The following is a 20,696-nucleotide window of genomic DNA, read 5'->3' on the forward strand; positions in this document are numbered from 1 at the left end:
ATTGTGAGTTGTTAAGAGCGTAGGGATTCTCTCCACCTTTCCGTGGATATAAATAACGTCAAAAACGGAGTTGAAACAAAGAAGTTATGGCCGTTTGAAGTTGGAGTAGTTCGGGTGAGTGATCGTTGACTTGTTGACCAAGCTCATTAAAGGCTCACAACGTGAGCAATGAGTGATTGGGGTTGCTCCTCCTCAGCGTCTTTCACTCCCAAGACCACTGAATGTTGGGTCAAAAATATGGTTTATACTTTGCTTTTCTAGGAAAATGTATTTTTATGTAATATTTTATGAGTTTACGGCCAGGGGGTGTTTACGGCCGTAAACAGGTTTACGACCGTAAACCCTGTTTACGGTCCAATGGGTGTTTACGGCCGTAAACCCATTTACGACCATAAAACCATTTACGGCCCATGTTTCTCATGTGTATATATATAAGGGTGAGGGGTATGAGGAAGAGATTGATGAACGTGAGAAGAGAGAAACTAAAGAGAAGAAGAGAGCATTTTGTGTGTGTGAATCTATTGTAAGGAACTTAATTCTAATCATATCATTCACGATTCATATTATTCTTCTTCTCCTTCTCTTCTATTTGATCTGACATCATCCGTTTGATTGGGATTCCGCACCATCAAACGGATCTGATTGATACACAAGCAGATTAGGGACTTACAATTGGTATCAGAGCTTGGATTGTATCATTCAATTTTGTCAGATCTGGAGCTTATTTTATCTTATTTTCGAAATATTTTTGCGTTTTTGGATAGATCTCTGAAAATTAAGCGGGGTTTCTTCTTTGCATTTTTCATAAAAACGAGTTTTTGATCGAATTTTGGAGCAAAAAAAGGGTGAAAAACGTCGTTTTTTCGCAAATCTGTTGAAGGTTTACGACCTTTGAAGGGTTTACGGCCGGAGTTTACGGCTGGAAACAGTTTACGGTCGGCGGTGGCGGCGTTTACGGCTAGGGTTTCCAGAGTTTACGGCCCGACAGTTCACGGCCCTCGGAGTTTACAGCTCGCACGTTTACGGCCCCGGAGCTTGCGGTCCGAGTTTGCGGCCTTGGAGTTTACGGCCGGTCTTCGCACCTCGCATAGCTTTGCATCTCGCACCTCACGCCTCGTCCTCGCCTCGCATCTCAGCAGCAGAAGTCCTCGCCTCGCAGCAGCCTCGCCTTCGCATATAAAAAATAGGAAGCGGATTTGGAGGTGCCGGGGTTCGAACTCGGGACCTCTGGTTCATTACTTCAGCGCTTTACCCAACTCGACTAGCTGATTCTTTGTTTCATTCCTTCGAAACTTAATTCAAATCAAGTCCTTCTCGCTTCCAACTTTCGAATTTTGACACTTTTAACCCAAAAACTCAATTTCTTTTATTTTTAAATTCCTTTTTCATCCAAAATATATATATATATATATATATATATATATATATATATATATATATATATATATATATATATATATATAAATAATAATAATAATAATAATAATTTTAGAATTTTATTTTGGATTTTTTTTACTTAAAATTTTGACTTTGACTTTTAAAGTTTGACCTTTGACTATAAACTTTGACTTTCTCGTTTGACTTTTAAATTTTCAAATTTAGCTTTTCGGTTTGACTTTTAAGTTTGACTTTTCAAGTTTGACTTTTCAAATTTGACTTTTGAGGTTGACTTTTGAGTTTTTAGTCAAAGGGCATTTAAAAAAAAAACAATGAGTTCTTCAAACGTTCCAGTCAATAAAGTTTCATGTACTCCATCTTGTGAAACTACGATTAAATTTCTTCGGGAACAAATTGATTTATTAAAAAGCGAAGTTGAGGACCTGAGGTATGAAGGATATCAACTCAGGAAATGACAGAAACCCCTTAAGGCCCAATTAGAAACAAAAATAAAAGATTTTAAAAGAATTCAGCAAGAATACAGTGAAAAATGTGAAAACTATGATTATATCAAAAGACTGAATGATGAGTTAACCACTGAGCTTGATACATTAAAGAGACAATTTGATACTGCAAATTTTGATTTTAGAAAATTTGATGGATCAAGCGAGGTAGTGGCCAACATGATTGATCACTGCATGCAGTTTAAACGAAACCAACAAAAGGGTCTAGGATATGATAGTGTACCTCCTCCTTATAATCATACATATCAGTATCAACCCCTATCCAAGGATGAGATTGCCAATGAACCGTTTATGGTTTATGGCAAGCCATCTGGTTTCGTTTCAGGCGGACTTATTAATGTGGAAAGTTCTAACATTTCTACTTCCCCTGCAGATCAACCATTAGATCAGGCAAAGCGTGAAGCTGGAGATTCTGTTTCTGTTTCTGATAACAAAACTGAGCCTGAACCTGATGTTTCTGTTTCCAATGAACAACCTTCTGATTCTGATATTAAAGTTGATGATACATCTTATGATGCTTTTGATGCTTTTGCATCGGATCATGTTGAGTTAAATTTTTTTGACATATTTGATTATTTGTTTGAAAATACTGATGTTCCTAGTTCTAGCACATCTACTTCATATGCAGGTAAAGTAGCAGAAGATGAGAACAAGGAGAACACCACTGAACAAACCAACATTTCCTTGAGATATGAATCTGTTGCTTCAAACTCAGTTGCTTCTGATCAACCTGTTGTTGAGAAATACAGACCACCAAATCAAGTTAAACAGAATGCATGCTTTAACTATGCGTGTGGGAAAAGCAAGAGACAAGGCAAGGATATGCCACCAGGGGCAGGAAGAAACAACTTCACAGTGAAGAAAAAGACATGTTTTCACTGTGGAACACCTGGTCACATTGCCCGAAATTGTTCTAATCGCGCATATGTTCCATACTATGCATAAGGCTGGCAGAACGCGCCAAGAAGGAGATACTTCAAAAGAAACCCCTCAAGGTCACGTTCAGACAATGACGACTGGAATGCACAGAAGAGCAAGAATCAAACTCCAAAGGCCAAGAATCAAATCTACAAGGCCAAGAATCCGAATCCCAAGGGCAAGAAGGGAATGTCGGCCAAGAAGCCAAATCCAAGAGATGCTCCCATGAAGCCAAAATCAAAGTCATCTCAACGACCGACATCAAGTTCAAAATCAAGTACTGAGCCACCCATCAGATCGAAAAAGAAATGGGTTAAACCCAAATACAAATGGGTTCCAAAGGCTCACTCTCCCAAATCAACTAATGACTCTAATATTTCTTCATCTTCTGTTTGTGATAAACAGGACATGTCGTGGGAGAATGTATATTGCGTAGACGACAAAGGTCGACCCAGTTTCAAAATGGACTGGGTTCCAAAGACCAACTGATCCCACTCTGTGTCGGAGTAGCTATGGAGGCATATCATCAGACTTCGGTTTGTTGGTAGTGGTTGTTCCTGACACATGATAGGAGACATCTCTCAACTGTACAACACTCAGAACATTGTTTGGGAGTATGTGTCCTTTTCGGGAAAGGAAGAAAGGAAGAGATCACAAACGGGGTTAGTGCTTAATGACTTGAAGAATTTTCGGATCTGTTCTGAGATTACGCGTGCTGTTCTCAGACCTTCTGGATGCAAATTCAATCGGTGACTTACGGTTTGAGTTTTCTTCTCTATACTCCTGAGTTTTTCATAAGCTGATTCGCTTTAAAGACTAATTTTTGTTTTAAGATAGTTTAAATTTGCGCATTTACTTTTGTTTCTCTCCTATGCACAAATTTAGGGGGAGAAATAAAAACAAAACAAAAATTAGAATATTTAAAAAAATCCAAAAACATTAGAAAATAAAAAAATTTGGTGTTAATGAAATGTGCTTGAGGGAGATGTTTTGGGAAGTGATATAATCATGTGATAACATGCAATCTGAATCTGTGTAAGGGACTAAATCTGAATTGTCTAGGCTCTGTGTTCGATGCGCTGGTAGGCACGAAAGATTCTAAATGGACATGACTAGGCAGAGTTGAACTTAAAGAATTCATAGGCTTGACAGATCTTAACCTAGTTAGATCCGTTTAGCCTGACAAATACGACGCTTGGATAGGTTGAGCAGGGAGATAAATATGGGAATCTACTGGTCACATTAAAAGAGCCTGTATCTGGAACCGTGGATTAACTTTTCCTCGATGTGCGGATTCTGTTCTTAATTCCGGTATTGATGGGGTGACTGGTGAATTCCGATAAATTAGGTCTGTAGAAGGTTATATTCTTTCTTTCTATCTGTTAGTCATATGTTGCCTCCTCTGCGTGATCGAAAGATCCGACCTGGAATGTAGCATATGCAACTCTATTTCTCTGCATCCTCTATCTATGCAATTATTTCTATCTCTTAGCCATATACTGTCTCTTTTGCGTGACTCACAATCCGACCTGGTACACAGTATATGCACCATTCTACTTCTCAATCCCTCTAAAACTTCAGTTAGTCATATGTTTCACCCTCTGCGTGATTGGAAGAGATCCAACCTGGGTGTATAGCATATGCATTCTAAATCTATCTTCTCTCTTAATGATTGTCTGCTCACCCGGTGTAAGGAGTATTCTGGAAGTCCTTGATTACTGGAGCATATCAGGAAGCGGGAACCATGTTCTAGTACAATTAACAATTGAACACTTACAGATTGTCTATAGATCTCGTTGCTCAATTTAGGTGGATAACAATATCTTTGGTCGTCGTCAGCTGAATGGTCTTTAAGGAATATTATGCAGGAACTTAGGATCGCATTGTCTTGTCACTTTTAATATGTCCTAATTTTGTCACAATCTTTCGTGTTTAAGTAGACCACAATACCGGCGATTGACCAGATCTATTCATGAAGGGAAAGGTACTGATAAACGGACAAAGGCTGTCTAAAAACTTTGATCCCAAATTACTCTTAAAGTTAGATATCATTTTATTTTTGTTAAATTTGTTCATAGTTTTCTTCTAATTTAAATATTATGGGAGATTAAAAAAAAAATAAAAAAGAAAATAAAAAAAAATAATAATAATAAAAAAAAAATTAAAATCCAAAACTAGTGTTAAGTCTGTTTTATTTCTTTTTCAGAAAATATGAAAAATCCAAATATATATATATATATATATATATATATATATATACATATATATATATATATATATATATATATATATATATATATATATATATTGTGTGCTAAGTTTTCTTTTAGTTTTGTTTTGTTTTGAAAAGTGATTTCAGGTGAAGATGAAACTCATGGAGTTTGTGTCGAAGATTTCTGAGCCAAGGCTTCATCCGTGATCATCGAAGAATTCTCATTCGAAGGAGCAAGAAATGAAGATTATTCTTTCGACAGTCAATCTTTCAACCCAGAAGCAAGGTGAAGCTGCACTTGAAGATTAGGTGACGGATTGCATTGAAGCCTCCTCAATCAGTCTGCTGCTATCTATGAACCTGCTGAAGTGATCCAGAAGATTTGTTCTCTCTGATATTCTCTGTGAAGATTCTCAAGCTGAAAGCGCTATCGTTCAAGAATCAGTACAAGAAGCCTCCTCACCCAATGTGCGTTCAATGCCAAATTCTGAAGAAAAGCCCAACTGCTTAAGATGAAGTCATTTATTGAAGATTCATCAAGTTCATCTTGAAGTTGTGAAGTCATCAAAGATAAAAGCTGAAGCCAACCTCTCGATGAAGATTGACAAGAAAAGACAGCTACTTTTTAGGGGGAGCTTGTTGGGTCATTTAAGAAAAGAAAAGAAAGCTATAAACCAAGGGGGAGATTGTTGGGTCAAAAATATGGTTTATACTTTGCTTTTCTAGGAAAATGTATTTTTATGTAATATTTTATGAGTTTACGGCCAGGGGGTGTTTACGGCCGTAAACAGGTTTACGACCGTAAACCCTGTTTACGGTCCAATGGGTGTTTACGGCCGTAAACCCATTTACGACCATAAACCCATTTACGGCCCATGTTTCTCATGTGTATATATATAGGGGTGAGGGGTGTGATGAAGAGATTGATGAACGTGAGAAGAGAGAAACTAGAGAGAAGAATAGAGAATTTTGTGTGTGTGAATCTATTGTAAGGAACTTAATTCTAACCATATCATTCAAGATTCATATTATTCTTCTTCTCCTTCTCTTCTATTTGATCTGACATCATCCGTTTGATTGGGATTCCGCACCATCAAACGGATCTGATTGATACACAAGCAGATTAGGGACTTACACTGAAAACCCGAATCTTAGCCCCCATTGAAGTTCTTGGTCATTTTGGTGTTATTCAAGAGATTTTGGAGGTTTTGAACCTCATGAAGGAGAAGAAGATCATTGGTGGTGCATTGGTTAGCTTCTTGGCTTCATCAGCAGCTAGTTGTGGAGCTTTTGGACCTTTATAAGTCCTCAAGCTCATACCTTTCCTTTCCTTGCTTTCCATATCTAAGTTTCCATGCATTTTATGGCTTGTAATGTTGGTTAACATGCATGGAATCCATAAGGTTGGCAACTTTATGGACCATTGAGTCATTTGTTGTGTTAGAACCCTTAGATCTGGATTTTGGTGCATGTTTTGGACACTAAGTTTGAGTCATGGACCTTTTTACTTCATTTTGACCCAAGTTGCTGTTTAAGTCATGTATTGGACATATGTGACTGAAAAGGTTCGATTTTTATGGCGTTTGGGGTCAAGGAAGACCCTCTAGACTGTCCCATGTTAAGGCTCAATGGATTAGGAGCTTAATGCTTATTTTTGGCCAGATCTGGACTCACGACGTGAGGAATGAAGCCTCACGGCGTGAGAACATATTCGAGGAAGTTTTTGGGCCAAAGTCCCGACCTCACGATGTGAGCATAAGGTGCTCATGACGTGAGCATCACCTGTGCAAGTTTTGGGCTCTTTGATTGTGGGCTAGCTTGGTATTAGACTTATCCTTTGGTTTGGGCTCATAATGGACTATGGATTTTAGAGTAATGGACTTCTGGTTGGGCTTGCCTTTCTGGGCTTTCCCTAATGGGCCTTGGATGATGAATTGGGCCTTACTGGGCCCAATGTAGTTAGGCCTTGTTTGGGCCCAATGGGCTAGGACTTTTGGGCCATCGGAAAATCATTGGTTCAGAAAAGTAATTGGCCTTTGAGGAAAGGCCCATGTAAGGATTTGGGCCCAATTTGGAAAATTGGGCCATTGATGGATTTTTATGGATTTGATAGTTTTGGGCCTTGGTTGTGAATCTTCTTGGGCAAGGGGTGAAACGGTCATTTCACCCCAAGTAAGGATTATTGGGTTTTGACTAAGTGTTATTTTGGTACTGATAGCTCAGGGAGCCGAAGGATCAGCAGTTCGGGGAATTGCCAGTTAGCAGTCAGAGGATTATCCATGGGACTTCAGTAGTGCGAGGTGAGTCTCCTCACTGTTTGTATGGGTCTACGGCCACAATGCCGACGCATTTATTTTATGTATGGTAGGAAGACCCGGAGGTTAGCCCTTGACATTAGTTATGTTATATGTTTCAGATTACGATCCGATGTCGGGGCAACCCCGAGGAATGTTTGTATGCTTGATGTCTTCGTGATTCTTGCATGTGTTTGTTTATATGTTCCAAACTTCAGTCCGATGTCGGGGTAAGCCCGATGAATGTTTAGCTTATATGTTATGTGTTATGTGTTCCTGACTTCGGTCCGATGTCGGGGCAAGCCCGAGGAATGTTTAGCTTATATGTTATGTGTTATGTGTTCCGGACTTCGGTCCGATGCCGGGGCACGCCTGAGAAATGTTTATATGTTTATGTTATATGCTTGTTGATATGTTATATGTATACCAGGCTTCGGTCCGATGCCTGGTGGGGCCCGATGCCGGACTTCGGTCTGATGTCGAGCGGGGCCTGATGTCGGATTCATCCGATGTCGGGCGGGGCCCGATGTAGTGGGAAAGCTCGAATGTATGCTATTATGTGATTATGTGTATGGTATGTGATAGTTTGGGGAGACTCACTAAGCTTCGTGCTTACAGTTTTCAGTTTTGGTTTCAGGTACTTCAACTAGCAAGGGGAAGAGCTTGGGATGATTGCAGTGCACACACCATTTTTTTAGCCTGGGATATTATACTCTGATATATTTTGATAGATGTTATGATAATTTGAGATACACTATTTATGATTTTCATATGATGTTTGATGACTATGGTTTTCTTAATAATTAAAAAAGAAATTTTTGGACTGTTGATGTGTGTAAAACCAACTAGTTTTAATCCTACTTTTCAATTATAAATTAGACACACAAAGGCAGTGGACCTATCAATTGTGGTATAGTTAAATAAGTAGGGTATCGAACTCAGGGAACGGAAATTAAACTAATTACTAATATTATCTAAAGCAAATAATAAAATGGAAGGGGTTTCTCTAGTTTTACAAGACTAGAAACTTAACTAAAACTTAACTAGCACCTAATTAAGCAGTTAACAATTAAATTGCAACTAAATTCAATGATAAAAAGGACTTCTGTCTAGGTTCGAATCATTTGATCCTATGGTTGATTTTATGGTAGATGTATCGGTTTAACTTTTCATTGGCTACCGATTAGATGATTAGGTTCACGTTCGTTATTGCTAATCCTTAGAAAACAGATCAATTCAAGCAGTGGCCAGTTGTCTAAATTAATAAGTTCCCTAGTTAATTTATTCGGGTTAAGTAAGACTTGTAATGGTCAATTAAATTGGTGATTCAATTAACCTCTTGTTGATGGTGTATCACACAAGCTCACGTATTAACTTACCTATCTTCTGTTTAATTCTAGTTTCACATTCGTTATTCCTAGACATATAACTATGTGGTCACATAAGTCATATGAAATTAATAAGTAAGAGATGTTCATACAACTTAATTACTGATTTATTAACAGAAGATAGTTGTTATTAATATATCAGGTTCTTTAACAAGCTTAACAAAACAATATCACCAATTAAGAATTAATCCTAACCATAAAATCAATCCATATTCACAAAATCATCTACCCTAAACAGAGATATGAGTTTTAGCTCATGATTACAGTAGAAAGTTTATCAAAAAATGAAATCTAATAGTTTACACATAGTTTAAACAAAAGATTAAGTAAAGAGTAAACCTAAATTGCCTTTTATCTTCTCAAAATTGAAAGCCAGGGTTGTTTCACGAGTTCCAGGGCTTCTAGCTGCACCTCCAGTCGCAAATTAACCCCCAAGGGTTCCCTCGTTCGTTAGGGTTCGAATGAGAAGAGTTTCTATATATATTTTCTGAAAACAGGGGCGACTCGGCGAGTCCAGTGACCTACTCGACGAGTCCCTCACTTAAAACCCGTGTGCGGCAAGTCAGCATCGAGAATCACGAACTTTCCGATCAACTCGACGAGTTGATGCCCAACTCGTCGAGTCCGTTTGGAATCAACATTTTCTCAAAACACGAAAGTTGTCCGAAATTGTGTCTAGTTTTCATAACATTTTGAATATCGTCAATCGGAGTTATGGTTAGTGAGATATGGCCAAAACACTGACGAGGGGTCAAGGTGTCCAGCAACATCCTTCTTTCTTCAAAATCCAAGATCCAAGCTTCCAATTGCTAAATCCGCTTCCTTTTCCATCCGAGCATGTCATTGTTGCTGAAAAATGAAATTCTAAACTAATTAAGCACCTTTTGTTCATTAAATGAGATAAAATCAACATAAAGTATTAAGATAATATATAAATTATATGACTAAATATGCCCATATCAAAATACCCCACACTTGACCTTTGCTTGCCCCAAGCAAAACTGAATTTTAACATACTAAAACTACATAAGACAATCCCAATCAAACCCAACCATTATGCCAAGACCGCAACGCTTGCATTTGTGTCTAAAGTTTTTCCTAAGGACCCCCTCAATTCTAAATACTCACAATCCTCATAAACACTCGCACACTTCTTTTGAATAATGTTCATTTTATGCATCCCTCCGAATCCATCTGCAGAAAACCTCCTAGCCTCAAGGTATTTTTGGTTGAGCAACCCAAGCATACATAATCTATATAATTACAACTTTTCGATACCACTATGGAGCTATTTTTGGAATTCTTCACTTCTTTGATATTTGATCTTTGATTTCTTTGAATTCACCACCTTTTTGATTTTTTGGTATCTTCACTTTTGATCCTTCGGAATTTTGATCTTTTGATCTTTACTTTAATTGCTCCAAAATTCTTCAAACTTTTCTTGTAATTCTCTTTTTTTTTTTCATGTAACTCACTTTTTTCCTTTCTCTCAAACCCTACATGCTTAAGTAGGGGCGCTCAACTTCAACCTTTATTGATTAAAGATAAAAATTTTCCTAGATACATTTCTGGTACACGATGCTAAACATATTGCATCCCTCAAACTAAGCGAGGTTGTGTTTTTGTCCCATGATTTCACTAGAATAAAGGAGGCCACAAATGCACTAGAACGTATATTGGCTCAACTAAACATTTGGGTCTTCATGCAATCATCAAACATAACACTAGCATGGAATCCTAATTGTTTTTACCAAAAATTTTTAAATTAAGTCCTAGCAATTTGTGTGCAAAAACTTCAAAATTTAACTAAAATTTCAACAAATGTAACCAACCCCTTACCCCACGCTTAATTTATGCAATGTCCCCATTGCATGTTATGCATCATAAAGAACAATAAAAATAAGGAGAGAATTGGAACAAACTCCCCTGGGATAGTAGTGGCGATGTTGATATCTCTTCTCTTCAGCTCCATCTTCAATTGGCTTTAGACATGGGAACAGCTCATCCATGTCTTGGGTGTCAAAATCTCGTGTGATACAGTCTTTATAAAAGCTCCAAATATAAGGGAAAAACTCTTGGAAATGCTCGGAAAATGATCTTCAAAGAATAGAACCAATTCCCATATCCTAGCATTCTAAGTTTAAGTCTCGAAATCCTACAAATTCCTAGTTCGCATTAAACAAATGCTCTGATACCAACTGTGACATCCCCAATTTCACGGCCAGAAAAGACCGATTTAGTTTATGCTTTTTAAAATAAAATCGGAGTATTCTTCTAAAAGATGTTGCGGAATTTGTCCCCAGAAAAATATGATAAATATATTATCATGGTATTTTGGAAAAAATGTATTTTATTCATTTTAAAACTTGGGATGTCATCGTCAATACAGAAGCATAATCATAAACAGAACTTACATTCATTTACACTAGTTATTTACATCTCCTTTAATCTCTCAGTGTAAAGCATCTTCGTATCGATAACTGTGATACAAATAAACTGAGTGGGTCAGGCTTGGGAGCCTGGTGAGCATATAGGGTTTTCAACCCACAATAATACAATTATTATATTCAATCATTAAACAAGCAACCCAATTACCCATCCCTATATCTCCTTTATTTCTTAACGATTTACCCAAAGAATCGATTATCCTTCATCAATTCATTCCTCAGGATTGACCTAAGGAATTTATCCAAAGTCCATTGCTACCAAGGTTCATACAACAGGCACTACGTCACATAGTCGCCAGGGTTTATACAATAGGCACTACGTCTCATAGTCGCCAGGTTTATACAATAGACACTACGTCTCATAGTCGCCAGGGTTTATACAATAGGCACTACGTCTCATACTCGCCAGGGTTTATACAATAGGCACTACTTCTCATAGTCGCCAGGGTTTATACAATAGGCACTACATCTCATAGTCGCCAGGGGTTATACAATATGTTGGATTAGTGTCTAAGTCCATAACTATAATTGGTATATACTTGACCCGATCCGGCATGGTCCATTTGGGTTTCATGGCATCGTGCATTTGGATAGACTAAAATGAGAGAAATAACACTTAAGGTTTATTAATATATTATAAGTTCTAATATATTAATAAGATTATTTAATTAGTATTGATCAAGAATTAATCTAGAATTAATTAAGTGATCAAAAGAAGACTAATTAAATATATGGGTTGATTGTGTAAATCATCCATACTTATATAGTGGGCTAATGCTCCATGGATTATCAAGTTGGGCTAAAACCCATAGGATGCTCCATGGATGCTCCATGGTGTATTTGAACGCATGGATCCAAGGAAATGGAAAGCCATGACAATTAGGGTTTACCCTAATTGTAACAACTATATAAGCATCTTTTTTTTTTTGCAAAAAATCGGCCACTAGAGAAACAAGTGAGGGCAAGCTGATTTCATGAAGTGATGATTTCTCTCTAAGTTATTCCAAGTGCATATGATGTTGTGTGAACCATTTGAGGTGTCACACTTGGGGCACTAGGCTCTTGAGCTCCATGGAATCAAGCACCAAACAAGAGGTATGCAATTCTACTAGAATTTATGTTATGTGTACTTTATATTATGGTAGTTAGAACAATACCTTGGAAAATTGATATTTGCATGTATAATAGAGAAAACATAGATCCAAGGTATTTAGGGTTGCATGTACACCATAGGAGTGTTAGAATGCTCAAAACCCAACAGTGGTATCAGAGCCTAGGCTTGTTTTCACTTATACTTGATGCAAACTGCTTAAAAATCAAAGTTATGTGCTGTCTGGACAGGGGACTCAACGAGTCCATCAAGGGACTCGACGAGTCCAAGGCAAAACCGATCCAACTCGTCGAGTTTGTTCATGCACTCGACGAGTTGGACCCCCAAACATCATATCTTCGAGTTTTGGTGCTGGAATTGGTATAGAATCATTACCTTTGATTGTTTTGGTCTTATAAAACCTGTTTTTAATGTTGTAATGATTATGTTAAACCAATTTCAATGCTATAATCGAAGTTTCAAGTTTATATATGATTATGTAATTCTTGAAAAATGTTGATTATGAATGTTCATGCTTATGAGTTTTGGTAGATCATAGGAATTATGTGCAAATTGTTTGTTAGTATAATTCTTGATCTCAACGAAATTGTAAGGAGTCCATAACTTGTCCTCAAATTATGGATTACCAAGTGTTTTATGTTTCCTTGATTTATGAGTTAGTTTAGATTAATGAAAAAAATTGTGTTTTAGTTGTTTTTAATCCAAATTAATCTAAAGTTAGTTCATAAAATATGTTTTTGTAACTTGTCTTCAAGTTATATGAAAAGTCATATTTATGAATCTTAAAACTCATAAAAGTGTCATAGGTTACATAAAAGTGAAGAGTCTTTTTCATTAAATAGTATTATGACTCCATAACTTGTCCTCAAGTTATGGATGTTAAAGAGTCACTTCTTTAAAAGATGTCATTAAAAGATAAGGAGTTACATAAAAATGAAGAGTCTTCATTTTAATGAACCATTAAACTCATAAGTTATGAAATGAAAGGTTTTGAATAGTTTCAAAACTTGCCCTCAAGTTTTCGAATTTGTAAAGTTACTCTTCATGTATACTTTAATTCCAAATTGAACCCCTACAATTTTAAAAGTTAAAATTCAAACTTTATGGACTTCATTAAATTAATTAAAGTGTTTAATTAGAAGAGTTAATAATTCCATGAAGACATGGTTTAAGTTTAATTAAATTAAGAGTATAGTTTAATTAATAGATTAAACCACCAAGTATTTTAAATGTTTAAAATACACCCTTATACTATTATTATAATTTTAATTATATAGATATGTATAAGATAAAGTCAATCTTACCATTAGTAGGCCTCATTCACGAAGCCGGTCTATAAGGGGGTATAAGGTTACTGCCTATAAAATGGCAGTTTAATGGGTGTCCACTCTCACCCACCGCTTCCTTGACTGGTGGATGGTCGTTAGCCGAAGGGGTAGGAAAGGACTATAATTCTCCCTTCATTAAAAGTATAATGATAAATACTAAGTAACTAAACACTTATAAATTCCCAATCTTAGTTACTTAGAAAAATGTGAAATAGGTGCTAACCCATGAAATTACACTTTGTACCTTACCAAGTCGATTAGTGGAGCGTGTGTGGTTAACCGGCACGCTAATAAGGACTAGTAAGAGTGGAAAAGGGTAACTTGACCTTATTATAGATCGGTGGAGCTGTGTGGCTAACCGACACATCGATTAGGTGATAAAGTTAAGGGTACCAAGTCAATTTGCATGGTTATTCACACCTTGTTTGTGATCCTCGGCATCCCAGTCACAAACTTGAGAGGGCACAATCGAGATTCAAACATGCCATTGAAAGTTCAATGTATCTCAAAAGATCTAGGAGTTTCAAATCCAATTAAAACTTAATTATATTTCATTTTTCATGGTGGAAATTGGTATATCGTCATTTACATACCTTCAACTATTTTATAACTCGGATTACGGCATCCCTCTTCCAGTTATAAATAGGTTGTTGGATCCTAGCCTTAATATTTCATATTAGGTGTTATATTAAGGACTTTAAATCAACTAACTTGAATTTCTCCCTTATAGATGTCTCCTTCAGACAACTATGGTCTTCCCAAATCCTTAGGAACAAGTTATCCTAATGAAGATGATATCCCGAATGGCAATCAAGGTGAAAGATCAATCCCTTTGTTGTGCATTAGTGGGATTGGAAATCATACTTCACTTCCTCCACCTCCTCCAATAAATCTCCCAATCCCATAAGTTTCAAGACTTGATAAGTTGTAATTCACTCAATCCCTATTGGCAAACAAAGTCTATATGTGCTTAGGTCTTGAAGATTAAGTCACATATTGACAAGCCGGGAGAGTCGGGTGTCGAAGTCTCGAGGTAGCTGGCTGTTGACTTGGTTCTTCAGTAACTCCCTGATGACAGATCACGACATGACCCTTTAATGATCTTATCTATTTGCTTGGTGCTGCTGAATCAGCAATGATTTGGAACACTGGTAAAGCAAATTTGATTAGAAGATCGACTTCCCAAAACTTCATGGACATTGACAATGGTGACACTGGAAATCCAGAAAAACTTTCTCTTCCCAATGGAAAGGGATCGGCCATAGTCAACTCTGTTGACCAAATGGTAAAGAGAAAAGCTAAGTCTGAGATAGTCCCATGTACCATTCCCAAAGAGTCCATATGTGTCTATTGCCAAAGGAAAAGGGGCATTGGTTGCGAAACTGCCGAATTTTCCTGAAGCCTCATAAGGATGGTAAAGTCAAAAGTTTGACTCTACTTCAGGTAAAGTCCGTTATCTAACTCTATTAAGTCTCTTTTGGAGATTCTTAATACATGATGTAATGTAATTACATTTTGATGTTTTTTGAAGAATCAAAGGAAGCTTAAAGAAAAGGTGTGCTGATTCTGATCGCATGGTTTGATGACCAGAATTTTGAGCCACTGCATAAGAGTTATGAGATATTGCTTAGGAATAGACAACAACAAAGTTTTCATATGAATTTGCATTGTAAGGATATGTTTTTCCGCAAGTTTTTAAAATAAAAGAAAATTTTTTATTTTATTTATTTTAAGTATCCTTACAAAGGCATTTGTGAAAAATTTTTGTTTATATGTTTCCATTGATAAGCAATATTGGAAAATGAATTTGATTCTTTCGTTTGTGGTAGTGTCATAATTTATCAAATAAGGAAAGATTCTCATCACCCAAGTTTCAGTTGGATAGAAACTTGGAATCATGCAAGTTGTATTGTGTGATGAATGAGATTTTTCATCTTTGGTAAATTAAGACTAATTCCTTGTTCACATTCGCATATGAGTCAAGCGAAGGACTAAAGGATCGGGTACATTAGGTTGTGCACTAGTCAGGTCCACCACAAAGGTTGATAAGATTATTCGTTATGATTTACTAAAGTTTAAGTGTAATTCTGAAACATTGGAAAAGTTTCAATATATGGCAGAATGAATAAGAAGAATCAAATAAGGCAGAAAGATAAAAGTTTCTCCAATCTGAATAGATGGGAGAGTACTTGTGTATCTTGTTTTATGATTATCTTAGTTATTATGGAACCTTGTCACAATTGATCCTCTAAGGATACCTTAGTGCATTTGTTGGCTAAGGAGAGGAATCATGAATTGTTGAAATGGTTAAATCAAAAGATAAATCATACTTCGTTCCAAAATCAAATCTTAGAGTCATACTCCAAGATTGAGACTTGAGTGACATAATCTTAAGAAAGGTTTAAAACACTTGTCAAATGTAGAGTAAAATGTTTTCTTACTTTTGTACATTTGAAATTGGTAAGTTGTGATGTTTTGGATAAAACAAAGACCAACTAAGGCCAATTGTGTGAAGTGTTTGTAAAAGAATCCACACTATCTCTTGAATATTTGGCAAGAGAGTCTTATATATCAAGAGGACAGTGGGAGTCTTGAGATAGTTTCAAGAACTAATCAAGAGTTTTGTTAGTCACTAGCCCACGACTTGAGGTTTGTAACCTATCGTGCTGACATATTCTTATTTCTGTGTATATTCCAGTTAAAAGTTGACTATGCTTGTGAGTTTTATGAGTTCTCAATTGTTTGCATAACAACCTGGAAGCAATGGTAGGCCCTTGTGATGTCGGGTGGCAAGAAATTAAGATTGAACAAGTTCAGTCCATATGTGTTTGGATTTGCCACTAACCTTGTCTTGTGATTATGGTTATGACAAATTCACATGGATAAGAACACTTACACCATAAAATCTAAGTGTCATAAGGTTTCTCTCCGATTCATGAAAATGATGGTGAGGAAACTCTTTCACTAAGTAGATTTTAAGTAGATAGCAATTGTGAGAATGACAAAAGGTCTAAACATTATGATTACGGCATCCCTCTTCATAATTGTTTATACACACAAGTGAGCTATCTAAGGAAAGGTGTATGATTTTGATAAAGTCTTATCAAAGCATCTTGTATCAGAAATCTGAACTTTGGTAAGAAAGTCAATAAAGTATTGTTTTTCTAGAAGTCCAACTGATTTCTGAGTACATGTCAAAGCTAGTGGGAGCATAAGTGTTATGCTAGTAAGATAATAATCATTATGCTAGTGGGAGCATGATGATTATGTTGCAAGTTAGCAATGTTAATTATAGAAAACAAAAGTTTCAATTCGCTTTGAAAAGTTGTTTCCCTATAATTAAGGGAGAGGATTTTATACTTAATTCCAATTCTACAAGCTTAGATTGAGATTTTAATCTACTTTAGTCAAGGATATATAAGAATGTTATGTTGGAATGGTTCAACATAAGGAAATTCTATATATCTTGCGTTCTCAAAATTCGATTATGATTACGACATACCTCTTTATAGTTCAAATTATGAGAACATGGCAAATAAAATTTTTTATAGCATGAATCGTGTCCCATATGCTTCGGATATAGGATCGATTTCATGTGCTATAATATTCATCCATTCTAAATTTTCCTAATGCTTAGGGCATTAAGAGGGGAAAAGGAATAGAACTGGAAATTACTAAAATGATTAAGCAAATGGTCGAGGACAATCTGAGGTTTACCAAAGATTGGTTGCTCATGAACAATTAGAAGGACCATATTGACATATTTTGAAAAGAGGAAACTCTTGTTCAAAAGTGATGGTGAAAATGGGAATATGGAATTGTTTCCATAGGTGAAAGTTATTCTTTGAAATCTGTGTAAAATTAAAGAACTTAATGCAAAGAAGGATGTTCAAAGGAATGCACTTTGAATTTGAGACTTCATGGAATTGCTTTCCATTGGAATGCTTTGTAATGTCTGTTGCCAAGTCTTTGTGACTTGTGTGCATATTCATTAAAAGAGTATCATTGCATATAAGTTTAGAATCTAACAAGATTACGGTAAATGACAAGTATTTGGTGTTCTTCCATTTATTGTAAAGGATTTGGGATTGTGAAATGAGCATCATTGAAATATTGTCAATTGATCTGTTTCAAAAAGAGAGGACCACATGTAAGCATAGTGTGCATACTTGGAGTATGGCATAGCTATTGTTTGGACGAACATAGTGTGCATGCTTGGAGCATGGCATGACTATTGTTTCAATTCAAGTATTAAGTTGATTAATCGAAACATGAATAATGAGCAATCAATATGGTGCTTAGATAAAAGGGTTTTTATTTACACTCAAAGTGTTGGGCCCATACAGGATTAGTATTATTTTTGTGTTTCACTTTGCATGTTTTGACTTCCAGAATAACTAGGTCATTCTTCCCGAATGACTAAGTTATTCAAACCATCCACAGTCGGTCATATGTTGGAAGTAGATATGAATCAAGACTGTCATGAATTTGGCTTGTATGATTTGTCTAATGTGCATTAGACATAACAGTGGTTGCTACAACTTTCATGAGTGCTCATAAGATCTGAGTATTGGATTCAACCCACGCTCATTTGGATTCACTTCATGGATTTTATCACGAGTGAATCGTGAGACGATAATATCTTATATTCTTCAAACCTAGAGATATGAGTTGTTGACTATGAGTTGATTATACATTGATTGTACGTAAACGCATTGGTAACTCCATGTTATAAAACGTGCCTTTGTGTATGATTCAACAAGTAGTACAACAAGCATATGAGTCGAAGTTTACCCATTCCTTTTACCCTTAAAGGGATAAAAGCGATATCTGTGGGCCCCTCGATGATTTAGTGATGACAAAATGTAAGTGCTCGGCCGGGCCTGGACTGATTTGATTTGTTCAATTAGTAAGTCGTCATAAATCGGAAACCGAGAAACAAAAAATGGACAGAGAGAATGATTATAATCCATGTCTCAGTTCATATGATATCTAGAATGGAGGAATATATGATCACTTATCTAATGGGCGCGTCATTGATTTGTTCAGAGTTCGGCAGCAGCTTTTAAGAGCTACGATTGCTGGTCAGGTTGTGAAGGCGTACTTGCAATAATAGTTATTAGACTTATCCAAGTGGGAGACTGTTGGATTAGTGTCTAAGTCCATAACTATAATTGGTATATACTTGATCCGACCCGGCATGGTCCATTTGGGTTGCATGGCATCGTGCATTTGGATAGACTAAAATGAGAGAAATAACACTTAAGGTTTATTAATATATTATATGTTCTAATATATTAATAAGATTATTTAATTAGTATTGATCAAGAATTAATCTAGAATTAATTAAGTTATCAAAAGATGACTAATTAAATATATGGGTTTATTGTGTAAATCATCCATACTTATATAGTGGGCTAATGCTCCATGGATTATCAAGTTGGGCTAAAACCCATTCGATGCTCCATGGATGCTCCATGGTGTATTTGAACCCATGGATCCAAGGAAATGGAAAGCCATGACAATTAGGGTTTACTCTAATTGTAACAACTATATAAGAATCTTATTGTGTGCAAAAAATCGGCCACTAGAGAAACAAGTGAGGGCAAGCCGATTTCATGAAGTGATGATTTCTCTCTAAGTTATTCCAAGTGCATATGATGTTGTGTGAACCATTTGAGGTGTCACACTTGGGGCACTAGGCTCTTGAGCTCCATGGAATCAAGCACCAAACAAGAGGTATGTAATTCTACTAGAATTTATGTTATGTGTACTTTATATTAGGCTAGTTAGAACAATACCTTGGAAAATTGATATTTTCATGTATAATAGAGAAAACATGGATCCAAGGTATTTAGGGTTGCATGTACACCATATGAGTGTTAGAATGCTCAAAACCCAACAAAATAGGCACTACGTCTCATAGTCGCCAGGGGTTATACAATAGGCCTCTCATCATTTTATCACACACCAACTATTCCATCTACCCATGTTATACCCAACATATTTGTAAATAAAATATATATACAGTTTTAATCATTTTAAAACTTGTATAAATCATTCATTCAAGAATCATTTCTAATAAACAAACAATACCTATACACATAGCATGTATTTTATATAAAATATTTCATATCTATGCGTAAGATGAAAATGACTATACACTCACTTGATAAGACGATAATCGGGCAACACTTCGTTTCCTAAAACAATCGTTTCTGATAAAACCGGGATATTTTATTGAAAACCGGGCTCTACGAGGGTGGAGCTTCAAAACCGAAAAGATATATTTTTCCGGGTCTTCGGGCACTTCAGGACGTGTTTCGGCTGTTGGAATTAATTTCGGGGCTTTGGGGGAAGTAGAAATAGCTAGAATATTGATTTAGGGGTGAAAATGCCAAATTTCCAATTCTAGCCGGAACATCTCGCAACCCCCTATTTATAGGGTGCGAGACCGAAGTTTAGTAGCTAGGAAGGCTCCACGCGGCAGTTGTGAGGCTTGGAGGTGGCTCGGATGCGAAGGCGCGTCAGAAGCTTGTAGGCGAGACGTGGCTCGCTTCGGACACCTCCACGGATGCGACACACTCCCGATTTCGGTTGGACCTCCCTTCGGTCGTATCAGCAGCTGACACGAGGCGGACACGCGTCGGTCTCGGACTGGGCCATGCTTCGGACTCGTCATCAGCAGAGGGGCACCACGTAGGCTCGCATGCGAGGGTGACGTGGCCGAACACCAGCCATGCGAAATTCCTCGGATTTCAGACTTTTCTTGATTTTTGTGCCCCGAACTTCTAAAATCCATAACGTTTGCATACGAGCTCCGTTTTTGACGTTCTTTATATGCACGCGTAGGTAAAATTATGATCTACAACTTTCGTTTAGACTTTGTTGGCTAATTTTGAATTTAATTTATATATTATTATTTTTAACAGACCGGGACAGGAAAATCCGTTAAAAATTCATAACTTCTTCATCCGACGTCCGTTTTCGTCAGTCTTTTTACCGTTGTACTACTATTGATGAGACATTTGATTCTCATTTACGTTGTGTCGGCTAAAAATCCCTCGATCTAAAATTCGAGTTTTTAGCTGTCTCCT

Source organism: Lactuca virosa, chromosome 7 (assembly GCF_052849685.1).
Source record: "Lactuca virosa cultivar CGN04683 chromosome 7, Lactuca_virosa_CGN04683_v6, whole genome shotgun sequence".
NCBI classification, from domain to species: domain Eukaryota; kingdom Viridiplantae; phylum Streptophyta; class Magnoliopsida; order Asterales; family Asteraceae; genus Lactuca; species Lactuca virosa.